The sequence below is a fragment of the Platalea leucorodia genome (assembly GCF_965183815.1).
Source record: "Platalea leucorodia genome assembly, chromosome: 6".
Classification (NCBI taxonomy): Eukaryota; Metazoa; Chordata; class Aves; order Pelecaniformes; family Threskiornithidae; genus Platalea; species Platalea leucorodia.
The window spans coordinates 22,020,969-22,033,666 of NC_138828.1; positions in this window are offsets into that span (position 1 = coordinate 22,020,969).

Below are 12,698 nucleotides of genomic sequence, written 5' to 3' on the forward strand. Positions count from 1 at the left end.
CAGCTTTTGGTCGTGGCCCCTTTTGAGGTGGGAGGAATCCCTCGACGTACGCAATTGCTGAGCCTGGTTCCAAGCTCAGTGGCCCAGGCAGATAGTATTGGACTTTAGGACGCTCTAGAAAGAGACAGCGGCAGCGTTTGTGGGCTGTGAATGGGATTGAGTGGCTAGTTGAAGAGCAGGTAGAGCTTTTGGTCCTGGCCCCTTTGGGGTGGGAGGAATCCCTGGACGTTCACAATTGCTGAGCTTGGCTCCACCTCAGTGGCTGAGGCAGGTAGTATTGGACTTTGGGAGGCTGTAGAAAGAGACAGCTCCAGCATTTGTGGGACTGTGAATGGTGTTGCCTGGAGACTTGAAGAGCAGCAAGAGCATTTGGTCCTGGCCCCTTTTGTGTAGGAGGAATCCCTGGACGATCGCAATTGCTGAGCTGGGCTCCGGCTCCGTGGCACAGGCAGGTAGTATTGGACTTTGGGAGGCTCTAGAGAGAGTCAGCGCCAGCGTTTGTGGGGCTGTGAATGGGGTTGCCTAGATACTTGAAGAGCGGCTAGAGCTTTTGGTCCTGGCCCCTTTGGTGTAGGAGGAATCCCTGGATGTTTGCAATTGCTGAGCTGGACCGCGGCTCAGCGGCCCAGCCAGGTAGTATTGGACTTTGGGAGGCTGTAGAAAGAGACAGCACCAGCGTTTGTGGGGCTGTGAATGAGGTTACCTGGATACTTGAAGAGCGGCTAGAGCTTTTGGTCCTGCCCCCTTTGGGGTGGGAGGAATCCGTGGACGTTCGCAATTGCTGAGATGGACCCCGGCTCAGCGGCCCAGGCAGGTAGTACTGGAATTTGGGAGGCTGTAGAAAGAGACAGCGCCAGCGTTTGTGGGGCTGTGAATGGCGTTGCCTGGATAGCTGGAGAGTGGCCAGAGCTTTTGGTCCTGGCCCCTTTTGAGGTGGGAGGAATCCCTCGACGTACGCAATTGCTGAGCCTGGTTCCAAGCTCAGTGGCCCAGGCAGATAGTATTGGACTTTAGGACGCTCTAGAAAGAGACAGCGGCAGCGTTTCTGGGGCTGCGAATGGGATTGCGTGGCTAGTTGAAGAGCAGGTAGAGCTTTTGGTCCTGGCCCCTTTGGGGTGGGAGGAATCCCTGGACGTTCACAATTGCTGAGCTTGGCTCCACCTCAGTGGCTGAGGCAGGTAGTATTGGACTTTGGGAGGCTGTAGAAAGAGACAGCACCAGCACTGGTGGGACTGTGAATGGGGTTTCCTGGATACTTGAAGAGCAGCTAGAGCTTTTGGTCCTGGCCCCTTTGGGGTGGGAGAAATCCCTGGATGTTCGCAATTGCTGAACCTGGTTCCAGCTCAGCGGCCCAGGAAGTTAGCCCTGTAATATTAGAGGCTCTAGAAAGAGACAGCGCCAGCGTTGGTGGGGCTGTGAATGGGGTTGCGTGGCTAGCTGAAGAGCAGCAAGAGCTTTTCGTCCTGGCCCCTTTGGGGTGGGAGGAATCCCTGGACGTTCGCAATTGTTGAGCTTGGCTCCAGCTCAGAGGCCGAGCCAGGTAGTATTGGACTTTGGGAGGCTGTAGAAAGAGACAGCTCCAGCATTTGTGGGACTGTGAATGGTGTTGCCTGGAGACTTGAAGAGTAGCAAGAGCATTTGGTCCTGGCCCCTTTTGTGTAGGAGGAATCCCTGGACGATCGCAATTGCTGACCTGGGCTCCGGCTCAGGCAGGTTCTATTGGACTTTGGGAGGCTTTCGAAAGAGACTGCGCCAGCGTTTGTGGGGCTGTGAATGAGGTTACCTGGATACTTCAAGAGCGGCTAGAGCTTTTGGTCTTGGCTCATTTGGTGTAGGAGGAATCCCTGGACGTTCGCAATTGCTGATGCTGGCTCCAGCTCAGCGGTCCAGGCAGGTAGTATTGGACTTTGGGAGGCTGTAGAAAGAGAGAGCGGCAGCGTTGGTGGGGCTGTGAATGGCGTTGCCTGGATACTTGAAGAGTAGCAACAGCATTTGGTCCTGGCCCCTTTTGTGTAGGAGGAATCCCTGGACGATCGCAATTGCTGAGCTGGGCTCCGGCTCCGTGGCACAGGCAGGTAGTATTGGACTTTGGGAGGCTCTAGAGAGAGTCAGCACCAGCGTTTGTGGGGCTGTGAATGGGGTTGCCTAGATACTTGAAGAGCGGCTAGAGCTTTTGGTCCTGGCCCCTTTGGTGTAGGAGGAATCCCTGGATGTTTGCAATTGCTGAGCTGGACCGCGGCTCAGCGGCCCAGCCAGGTAGTATTGGACTTTGGGAGGCTGTAGAAAGAGACAGCACCAGCGTTTGTGGGGCTGTGAATGAGGTTACCTGGATACTTGAAGAGCGGCTAGAGCTTTTGGTCCTGCCCCCTTTGGGGTGGGAGGAATCCGTGGACGTTCGCAATTGCTGAGATGGACCCCGGCTCAGCGGCCCAGGCAGGTAGTACTGGAATTTGGGAGGCTGTAGAAAGAGACAGCGCCAGCGTTTGTGGGGCTGTGAATGAGGTTACCTGGATACTTCAAGAGTGGCTAGAGCTTTTGGTCTTGGCTCATTTGGTGTAGGAGGAATCCCTGGACGTTCGCAATTGCTTATGCTGGCTCCAGCTCAGCGGTCCAGGCAGGTAGTATTGGACTTTGGGAGGCTGTAGAAAGAGAGAGCGGCAGCGTTGGTGGGGCTGTGAATGGCGTTGCCTGGATACTTGAAGAGTAGCAACAGCATTTGGTCCTGGCCCCTTTTGTGTAGGAGGAATCCCTGGACGATCGCAATTGCTGAGCTGGGCTCCGGCTCCGTGGCACAGGCAGGTAGTATTGGACTTTGGGAGGCTCTAGAGAGAGTCAGTGCCAGCGTTTGTGGGGCTGTGAATGGGGTTGCCTAGATACTTGAAGAGCGGCTAGAGCTTTTGGTCCTGGCCCCTTTGGTGTAGGAGGAATCCCTGGATGTTTGCAATTGCTGAGCTGGACCGCGGCTCAGCGGCCCAGCCAGGTAGTATTGGACTTTGGGAGGCTGTAGAAAGAGACAGCACCAGCGTTTGTGGGGCTGTGAATGAGGTTACCTGGATACTTGAAGAGCGGCTAGAGCTTTTGGTCCTGCCCCCTTTAGGGTGGGAGGAATCCGTGGACGTTCGCAATTGCTGAGATGGACCCCGGCTCAGCGGCCCAGGCAGGTAGTACTGGAATTTGGGAGGCTGTAGAAAGAGACAGCGCCAGCGTTTGTGGGGCTGTGAATGGCGTTGCCTGGATAGCTGGAGAGTGGCCAGAGCTTTTGGTCCTGGCCCCTTTTGAGGTGGGAGGAATCCCTCGACGTACGCAATTGCTGAGCCTGGTTCCAAGCTCAGTGGCCCAGGCAGATAGTATTGGACTTTAGGACGCTCTAGAAAGAGACAGCGGCAGCGTTTCTGGGGCTGTGAATGGGATTGCGTGGCTAGTTGAAGAGCAGGTAGAGCTTTTGGTCCTGGCCCCTTTGGGGTGGGAGAAGTCCCTGGATGTTCGCAATTGCTGATCCTGGTTCCAGCTCAGCGGCCCAGGAAGTTAGCCCTGTAATATTGGAGGCTCTAGAAAGAGACAGCACCAGCGTTGGTGGGGCTGTGAATGGGGTTGCGTGGCTAGTTGAAGAGCAGCAAGAGCTTTTCGTCCTGGCCCTTTTGGGGTGGGAGGAATCCCTGGACGATCACAATTGTTGAGCTTGGCTCCAGCTCAGAGGCCGAGCCAGGTAGTATTGGAATTTGGGAGGCTGCAGAAAGAGACAGCTCCAGCATTTGTGGGACTGTGAATGGGGTTGCCTGGATACTTGAAGAGTAGCAATAGCATTTGGTCCTGGCCCCTTTTGTGTAGGAGGAATCCCTGGACGTTCGCAATTGCTGAGCTGGGCTCCGGCTCCGTGGCACCGGCAGCTAATATTGGACTTTGGGAGGCTCTAGAGAGAGTCAGCGCCAGCGTTTGTGGGGCTGTGAATGGGGCTGCCTGGATACTTGAAGAGCGGCTAGAGCTTTTGGTCCTGGCCCCTTTGCGGTGGGCGGAATCCCTGGACGTTCGCAATTGCTGAGCATGGGTCTAGCTTAGTGGCCCAGGAAATTTGCCCTGTAATATTGGAGGCTCTAGAAAGAGACAGCGCCAACGTTGGTGGGGCTGTGAATGGGATTGCGTGGCTAGTTGAAGAGCAGCAATAGCTTTTGGTCGTGGCCCCTTTGGGGTGGGAGGAATCCCATGACGTTCACAGTTGCTGAGCCTGGCTCCGGCTCATCGGCCCAGTCAGTTAGCACTGTGATATGGGAGGCTCTAAAAGGAGACAGTTCCAGCGTTTGTGGGGCTGTGAATGCGGTTGCCTGGGTAATTTAACAGCAGCAACAGCTTTTAGTCCTGGCCCCTTTGGGGTGGGAGAAATCCCTGGACTTTCGCAATTGCTGACCTGGACTCCGGCTCAGGCAGGTTCTACTGGACTTTGGGAGGCTTTCGAAAGAGACAGCACCAGCATTTGTGGGACTGTGAATGGTGTTGCCTGGAGACTTGAAGAGCAGCAAGAGCATTTGGTCCTGGCCCCTTTTGTGTAGGAGGAATCCCTGGACAATCGCAATTGCTGAGCTGGGCTCCGGCTCCGTGGCACAGGCAGGTAGTATTGGACTTTGGGAGGCTCTAGAGAGAGTCAGCGCCAGCGTTTGTGGGGCTGTGAATGGGGTTGCCTAGATACTTGAAGAGCGGCTAGAGCTTTTGGTCCTGGCCCCTTTGGTGTAGGAGGAATCCCTGGATGTTTGCAATTGCTGAGCTGGACCGCGGCTCAGCGGCCCAGCCAGGTAATATTGGAATTTGGGAGGCTGTAGAAAGAGACAGCACCAGCGTTTGTGGGGCTGTGAATGAGGTTACCTGGATACTTGAAGAGCAGCAAGAGCTTTTGGTCCTGGCGCCTTTGGGGTGGCAGGAATCCCTGGACGTTCGCAATTGCTGAGCCTGCCTCAGGGTGTCCTCAGCGGCCCATGCAAACAGTGTTCTCTTTTGGGAGGCTCTGGAAAGGGACAGTGCCAGTGTTTTTGGGGCTGTGAATGGGGTGTCCTGGCTACTTGAAGAGCAGCAAGAGTTTTGGTCCTGGCCCCTTTGCGGTGGGCGGATTCCTTGGACGTTCGCAATTGCTGAGCATGGGTCTAGCTCAGCGGCCCAGGAAGTTAGCCCTGTAATCTTGCAGGCTCTAGAAAGAGACAGCGCCAGCGTTGGTGGGGCTGTGAATGGGATTGCGTGGCTAGTTGAAGAGCAGCAATAGCTTTTGGTCGTGGCCCCTTTGGGGTGGGAGGAATCCCATGACGTTCACAGTTGCTGAGCCTGGCTCCGGCTCATCGGCCCAGTCAGTTAGCACTGTAATTTGGGAGGCTTTAAAAGGAGACAGTGCCAGCGTTTGTGGGGCTGTGAATGCGGTTGCCTGGGTAATTTAACAGCAGCAACAGCTTTTAGTCCTGGCGCCTTTGGGGTGGGAGAAATCCCTGGATGTTCGCAATCGCTGACATGGGCTCCGTCTCAGGCAGGTTCTATTGGACTTTGGGAGGCTGTACAAAGAGACAGCACCAGCGTTGGTGGAGCTGTGAATGGCGATGCCTGGATACTTGAAGAGTAGCAACAGCATTTGGTCCTGGCCCCTTTTGTGTAGGAGGAATCCCTGGACGATGGCAATTGCTGACCTGGGCTCCGCCTCCGTGGCACAGGCAGTTAATATTGGACTTTGGGAAGCTCTAGAGAGAGTCAGCGCCAGAGTTTGTGGGGCTGTGAATGGGGTTGCCTAGATACTTGAAGAGCGGCTAGAGCTTTTGGTCCTGCCCCCTTTGGGGTGGGAGGAATCCGTGGACGTTCGCAATTGCTGAGATGGACCCCGGCTCAGCGGCCCAGGCAGGTAGTACTGGAATTCGGGAGGCTGTAGAAAGAGACAGCGCCAGCGTTTGTGGGGCTGTGAATGGCGTTGCCTGGATAGCTGGAGAGTGGCCAGAGCTTTTGGTCGTGGCCCCTTTGGGGAGGGAGAAATCCCTCGACGTACACAATTGGTGAGCCTGGTTCCAAGCTCAGTGGCCCAGGCAGATAGTATTGGACTTTAGGACGCTCTAGAAAGAGACAGCGGCAGCGTTTGTGGGGCTGTGAATGGGATTGAGTGGCTAGTTGAAGAGCAGGTAGAGCTTTTGGTCCTGGCCCCTTTGGGGTGGGAGGAATCCCTGGACGTTCACAATTGCTGAGCTTGGCTCCACCTCAGTGGCTGAGGCAGGTAGTATTGGACTTTGGGAGGCTGTAGAAAGAGACAGCACCAGCACTGGTGGGACTGTGAATGGTGTTGCCTGGAGACTTGAAGAGCAGCAAGAGCTTTTGGTCCTGGCCCCTTTTGTGTAGGAGGAATCCCTGGACGATCGCAATTGCTGACCTGGGCTCCGGCTCAGGCAGGTTCTATTGGACTTTGGGAGGCTTTCGAAAGAGACTGCGCCAGCGTTTGTGGGGCTGTGAATGAGGTTACCTGGATACTTCAAGAGCGGCTAGAGCTTTTGGTCTTGGCTCATTTGGTGTAGGAGGAATCCCTGGACGTTCGCAATTGCTGATGCTGGCTCCAGCTCAGCGGCCCAGGCAGGTAGTATTGGACTTTGGGAGGCTGTAGAAAGAGAGAGCGGCAGCGTTGGTGGGGCTGTGAATGGCGTTGCCTGGATACTTGAAGAGTAGCAACAGCATTTGGTCCTGGCCCCTTTTGTGTAGGAGGAATCCCTGGACGATCGCAATTGCTGAGCTGGGCTCCGGCTCCGTGGCACAGGCAGGTAGTATTGGACTTTGGGAGGCTCTAGAGAGAGTCAGCGCCAGCGTTTGTGGGGCTGTGAATGGGGTTGCCTAGATACTTGAAGAGCGGCTAGAGCTTTTGGTCCTGGCCCCTTTGGTGTAGGAGGAATCCCTGGATGTTTGCAATTGCTGAGCTGGACCGCGGCTCAGCGGCCCAGCCAGGTAGTATTGGACTTTGGGAGGCTGTAGAAAGAGACAGCACCAGCGTTTGTGGGGCTGTGAATGAGGTTACCTGGATACTTGAAGAGCGGCTAGAGCTTTTGGTCCTGCCCCCTTTGGGGTGGGAGGAATCCGTGGACGTTCGCAATTGCTGAGATGGACCCCGGCTCAGCGGCCCAGGCAGGTAGTACTGGAATTTGGGAGGCTGTAGAAAGAGACAGCGCCAGCGTTTGTGGGGCTGTGAATGGCGTTGCCTGGATAGCTGGAGAGTGGCCAGAGCTTTTGGTCCTGGCCCCTTTTGAGGTGGGAGGAATCCCTCGACGTACGCAATTGCTGAGCCTGGTTCCAAGCTCAGTGGCCCAGGCAGATAGTATTGGACTTTAGGACGCTCTAGAAAGAGACAGCGGCAGCGTTTCTGGGGCTGCGAATGGGATTGCATGGCTAGTTGAAGAGCAGGTAGAGCTTTTGGTCCTGGCCCCTTTGGGGTGGGAGGAATCCCTGGACGTTCACAATTGCTGAGCTTGGCTCCACCTCAGTGGCTGAGGCAGGTAGTATTGGACTTTGGGAGGCTGTAGAAAGAGACAGCACCAGCACTGGTGGGACTGTGAATGGGGTTTCCTGGATACTTGAAGAGCAGCTAGAGCTTTTGGTCCTGGCCCCTTTGGGGTGGGAGAAATCCCTGGATGTTCGCAATTGCTGAACCTGGTTCCAGCTCAGCGGCCCAGGAAGTTAGCCCTGTAATATTAGAGGCTCTAGAAAGAGACAGCGCCAGCGTTTGTGGGGCTGTGAATGGGGTTGCGTGGCTAGCTGAAGAGCAGCAAGAGCTTTTCGTCCTGGCCCCTTTGGGGTGGGAGGAATCCCTGGACGATCACAATTGTTGAGCTTGGCTCCAGCTCAGAGGCCGAGCCAGGTAGTATTGGACTTTGGGAGGCTGTAGAAAGAGACAGCTCCAGCATTTGTGGGACTGTGAATGGTGTTGCCTGGAGACTTGAAGAGCAGCAAGAGCATTTGGTCCTGGCCCCTTTTGTGTAGGAGGAATCCCTGGACGATCGCAATTGCTGACCTGGGCTCCGGCTCAGGCAGGTTCTATTGGACTTTGGGAGGCTTTCGAAAGAGGCTGCGCCAGCGTTTGTGGGGCTGTGAATGAGGTTACCTGGATACTTCAAGAGCGGCTAGAGCTTTTGGTCTTGGCTCATTTGGTGTAGGAGGAATCCCTGGACGTTCGCAATTGCTGATGCTGGCTCCAGCTCAGCGGTCCAGGCAGGTAGTATTGGACTTTGGGAGGCTGTAGAAAGAGAGAGCGGCAGCGTTGGTGGGGCTGTGAATGGCGTTGCCTGGATACTTGAAGAGTAGCAACAGCATTTGTTCCTGGCCCCTTTTGTGTAGGAGGAATCCCTGGACGATCGCAATTGCTGAGCTGGGCTCCGGCTCCGTGGCACAGGCAGGTAGTATTGGACTTTGGGAGGCTCTAGAGAGAGTCAGCGCCAGCGTTTGTGGGGCTGTGAATGGGGTTGCCTAGATACTTGAAGAGCGGCTAGAGCTTTTGGTCCTGGCCCCTTTGGTGTAGGAGGAATCCCTGGATGTTTGCAATTGCTGAGCTGGACCGCGGCTCAGCGGCCCAGCCAGGTAGTATTGGACTTTGGGAGGCTGTAGAAAGAGACAGCACCAGCGTTTGTGGGGCTGTGAATGAGGTTACCTGGATACTTGAAGAGCGGCTAGAGCTTTTGGTCCTGCCCCCTTTGGGGTGGGAGGAATCCGTGGACGTTCGCAATTGCTGAGATGGACCCCGGCTCAGCGGCCCAGGCAGGTAGTACTGGAATTTGGGAGGCTGTAGAAAGAGACAGCGCCAGCGTTTGTGGGGCTGTGAATGAGGTTACCTGGATACTTCAAGAGTGGCTAGAGCTTTTGGTCTTGGCTCATTTGGTGTAGGAGGAATCCCTGGACGTTCGCAATTGCTTATGCTGGCTCCAGCTCAGCGGTCCAGGCAGGTAGTATTGGACTTTGGGAGGCTGTAGAAAGAGAGAGCGGCAGCGTTGGTGGGGCTGTGAATGGCGTTGCCTGGATACTTGAAGAGTAGCAACAGCATTTGTTCCTGGCCCCTTTTGTGTAGGAGGAATCCCTGGACGATCGCAATTGCTGAGCTGGGCTCCGGCTCCGTGGCACAGGCAGGTAGTATTGGACTTTGGGAGGCTCTAGAGAGAGTCAGCGCCAGCGTTTGTGGGGCTGTGAATGGGGTTGCCTAGATACTTGAAGAGCGGCTAGAGCTTTTGGTCCTGGCCCCTTTGGTGTAGGAGGAATCCCTGGATGTTTGCAATTGCTGAGCTGGACCGCGGCTCAGCGGCCCAGCCAGGTAGTATTGGACTTTGGGAGGCTGTAGAAAGAGACAGCACCAGCGTTTGTGGGGCTGTGAATGAGGTTACCTGGATACTTGAAGAGCGGCTAGAGCTTTTGGTCCTGCCCCCTTTGGGGTGGGAGGAATCCGTGGACGTTCGCAATTGCTGAGATGGACCCCGGCTCAGCGGCCCAGGCAGGTAGTACTGGAATTTGGGAGGCTGTAGAAAGAGACAGCGCCAGCGTTTGTGGGGCTGTGAATGGCGTTGCCTGGATAGCTGGAGAGTGGCCAGAGCTTTTGGTCCTGGCCCCTTTTGAGGTGGGAGGAATCCCTCGACGTACGCAATTGCTGAGCCTGGTTCCAAGCTCAGTGGCCCAGGCAGATAGTATTGGACTTTAGGACGCTCTAGAAAGAGACAGCGGCAGCGTTTCTGGGGCTGTGAATGGGATTGCGTGGCTAGTTGAAGAGCAGGTAGAGCTTTTGGTCCTGGCCCCTTTGGGGTGGGAGAAGTCCCTGGATGTTCGCAATTGCTGATCCTGGTTCCAGCTCAGCGGCCCAGGAAGTTAGCCCTGTAATATTGGAGGCTCTAGAAAGAGACAGCGCCAGCGTTGGTGGGGCTGTGAATGGGGTTGCGTGGCTAGTTGAAGAGCAGCAAGAGCTTTTCGTCCTGGCCCTTTTGGGGTGGGAGGAATCCCTGGACGATCACAATTGTTGAGCTTGGCTCCAGCTCAGAGGCCGAGCCAGGTAGTATTGGAATTTGGGAGGCTGCAGAAAGAGACAGCTCCAGCATTTGTGGGACTGTGAATGGGGTTGCCTGGATACTTGAAGAGTAGCAATAGCATTTGGTCCTGGCCCCTTTTGTGTAGGAGGAATCCCTGGACGTTCGCAATTGCTGAGCTGGGCTCCGGCTCCGTGGCACCGGCAGCTAATATTGGACTTTGGGAGGCTCTAGAGAGAGTCAGCGCCAGCGTTTGTGGGGCTGTGAATGGGGCTGCCTGGATACTTGAAGAGCGGCTAGAGCTTTTGGTCCTGGCCCCTTTGCGGTGGGCGGAATCCCTGGACGTTCGCAATTGCTGAGCATGGGTCTAGCTTAGTGGCCCAGGAAATTTGCCCTGTAATATTGGAGGCTCTAGAAAGAGACAGCGCCAACGTTGGTGGGGCTGTGAATGGGATTGCGTGGCTAGTTGAAGAGCAGCAATAGCTTTTGGTCGTGGCCCCTTTGGGGTGGGAGGAATCCCATGACGTTCACAGTTGCTGAGCCTGGCTCCGGCTCATCGGCCCAGTCAGTTAGCACTGTGATATGGGAGGCTCTAAAAGGAGACAGTTCCAGCGTTTCTGGGGCTGTGAATGCGGTTGCCTGGGTAATTTAATAGCAGCAACAGCTTTTAGTCCTGCCCCCTTTGGGGTGGGAGAAATCCCTGGACTTTCGCAATTGCTGACCTGGGCTCCGGCTCAGGCAGGTTCTACTGGACTTTGGGAGGCTTTCGAAAGAGACAGCACCAGCATTTGTGGGACTGTGAATGGTGTTGCCTGGAGACTTGAAGAGCAGCAAGAGCATTTGGTCCTGGCCCCTTTTGTGTAGGAGGAATCCCTGGACGATCGCAATTGCTGAGCTGGGCTCCGGCTCCGTGGCACAGGCAGGTAGTATTGGACTTTGGGAGGCTCTAGAGAGAGTCAGCGCCAGCGTTTGTGGGGCTGTGAATGGGGTTGCCTAGATACTTGAAGAGCGGCTAGAGCTTTTGGTCCTGGCCCCTTTGGTGTAGGAGGAATCCCTGGATGTTTGCAATTGCTGAGCTGGACCGCGGCTCAGCGGCCCAGCCAGGTAGTATTGGACTTTGGGAGGCTGTAGAAAGAGACAGCACCAGCGTTTGTGGGGCTGTGAATGAGGTTACCTGGATACTTGAAGAGCGGCTAGAGCTTTTGGTCCTGCCCCCTTTGGGGTGGGAGGAATCCGTGGACGTTCGCAATTGCTGAGATGGACCCCGGCTCAGCGGCCCAGGCAGGTAGTACTGGAATTTGGGAGGCTGTAGAAAGAGACAGCGCCAGCGTTTGTGGGGCTGTGAATGAGGTTACCTGGATACTTCAAGAGTGGCTAGAGCTTTTGGTCTTGGCTCATTTGGTGTAGGAGGAATCCCTGGACGTTCGCAATTGCTTATGCTGGCTCCAGCTCAGCGGTCCAGGCAGGTAGTATTGGACTTTGGGAGGCTGTAGAAAGAGAGAGCGGCAGCGTTGGTGGGGCTGTGAATGGCGTTGCCTGGATACTTGAAGAGTAGCAACAGCATTTGTTCCTGGCCCCTTTTGTGTAGGAGGAATCCCTGGACGATCGCAATTGCTGAGCTGGGCTCCGGCTCCGTGGCACAGGCAGGTAGTATTGGACTTTGGGAGGCTCTAGAGAGAGTCAGCGCCAGCGTTTGTGGGGCTGTGAATGGGGTTGCCTAGATACTTGAAGAGCGGCTAGAGCTTTTGGTCCTGGCCCCTTTGGTGTAGGAGGAATCCCTGGATGTTTGCAATTGCTGAGCTGGACCGCGGCTCAGCGGCCCAGCCAGGTAGTATTGGACTTTGGGAGGCTGTAGAAAGAGACAGCACCAGCGTTTGTGGGGCTGTGAATGAGGTTACCTGGATACTTGAAGAGCGGCTAGAGCTTTTGGTCCTGCCCCCTTTGGGGTGGGAGGAATCCGTGGACGTTCGCAATTGCTGAGATGGACCCCGGCTCAGCGGCCCAGGCAGGTAGTACTGGAATTTGGGAGGCTGTAGAAAGAGACAGCGCCAGCGTTTGTGGGGCTGTGAATGGCGTTGCCTGGATAGCTGGAGAGTGGCCAGAGCTTTTGGTCCTGGCCCCTTTTGAGGTGGGAGGAATCCCTCGACGTACGCAATTGCTGAGCCTGGTTCCAAGCTCAGTGGCCCAGGCAGATAGTATTGGACTTTAGGACGCTCTAGAAAGAGACAGCGGCAGCGTTTCTGGGGCTGTGAATGGGATTGCGTGGCTAGTTGAAGAGCAGGTAGAGCTTTTGGTCCTGGCCCCTTTGGGGTGGGAGAAGTCCCTGGATGTTCGCAATTGCTGATCCTGGTTCCAGCTCAGCGGCCCAGGAAGTTAGCCCTGTAATATTGGAGGCTCTAGAAAGAGACAGCGCCAGCGTTGGTGGGGCTGTGAATGGGGTTGCGTGGCTAGTTGAAGAGCAGCAAGAGCTTTTCGTCCTGGCCCTTTTGGGGTGGGAGGAATCCCTGGACGATCACAATTGTTGAGCTTGGCTCCAGCTCAGAGGCCGAGCCAGGTAGTATTGGAATTTGGGAGGCTGCAGAAAGAGACAGCTCCAGCATTTGTGGGACTGTGAATGGGGTTGCCTGGATACTTGAAGAGTAGCAATAGCATTTGGTCCTGGCCCCTTTTGTGTAGGAGGAATCCCTGGACGTTCGCAATTGCTGA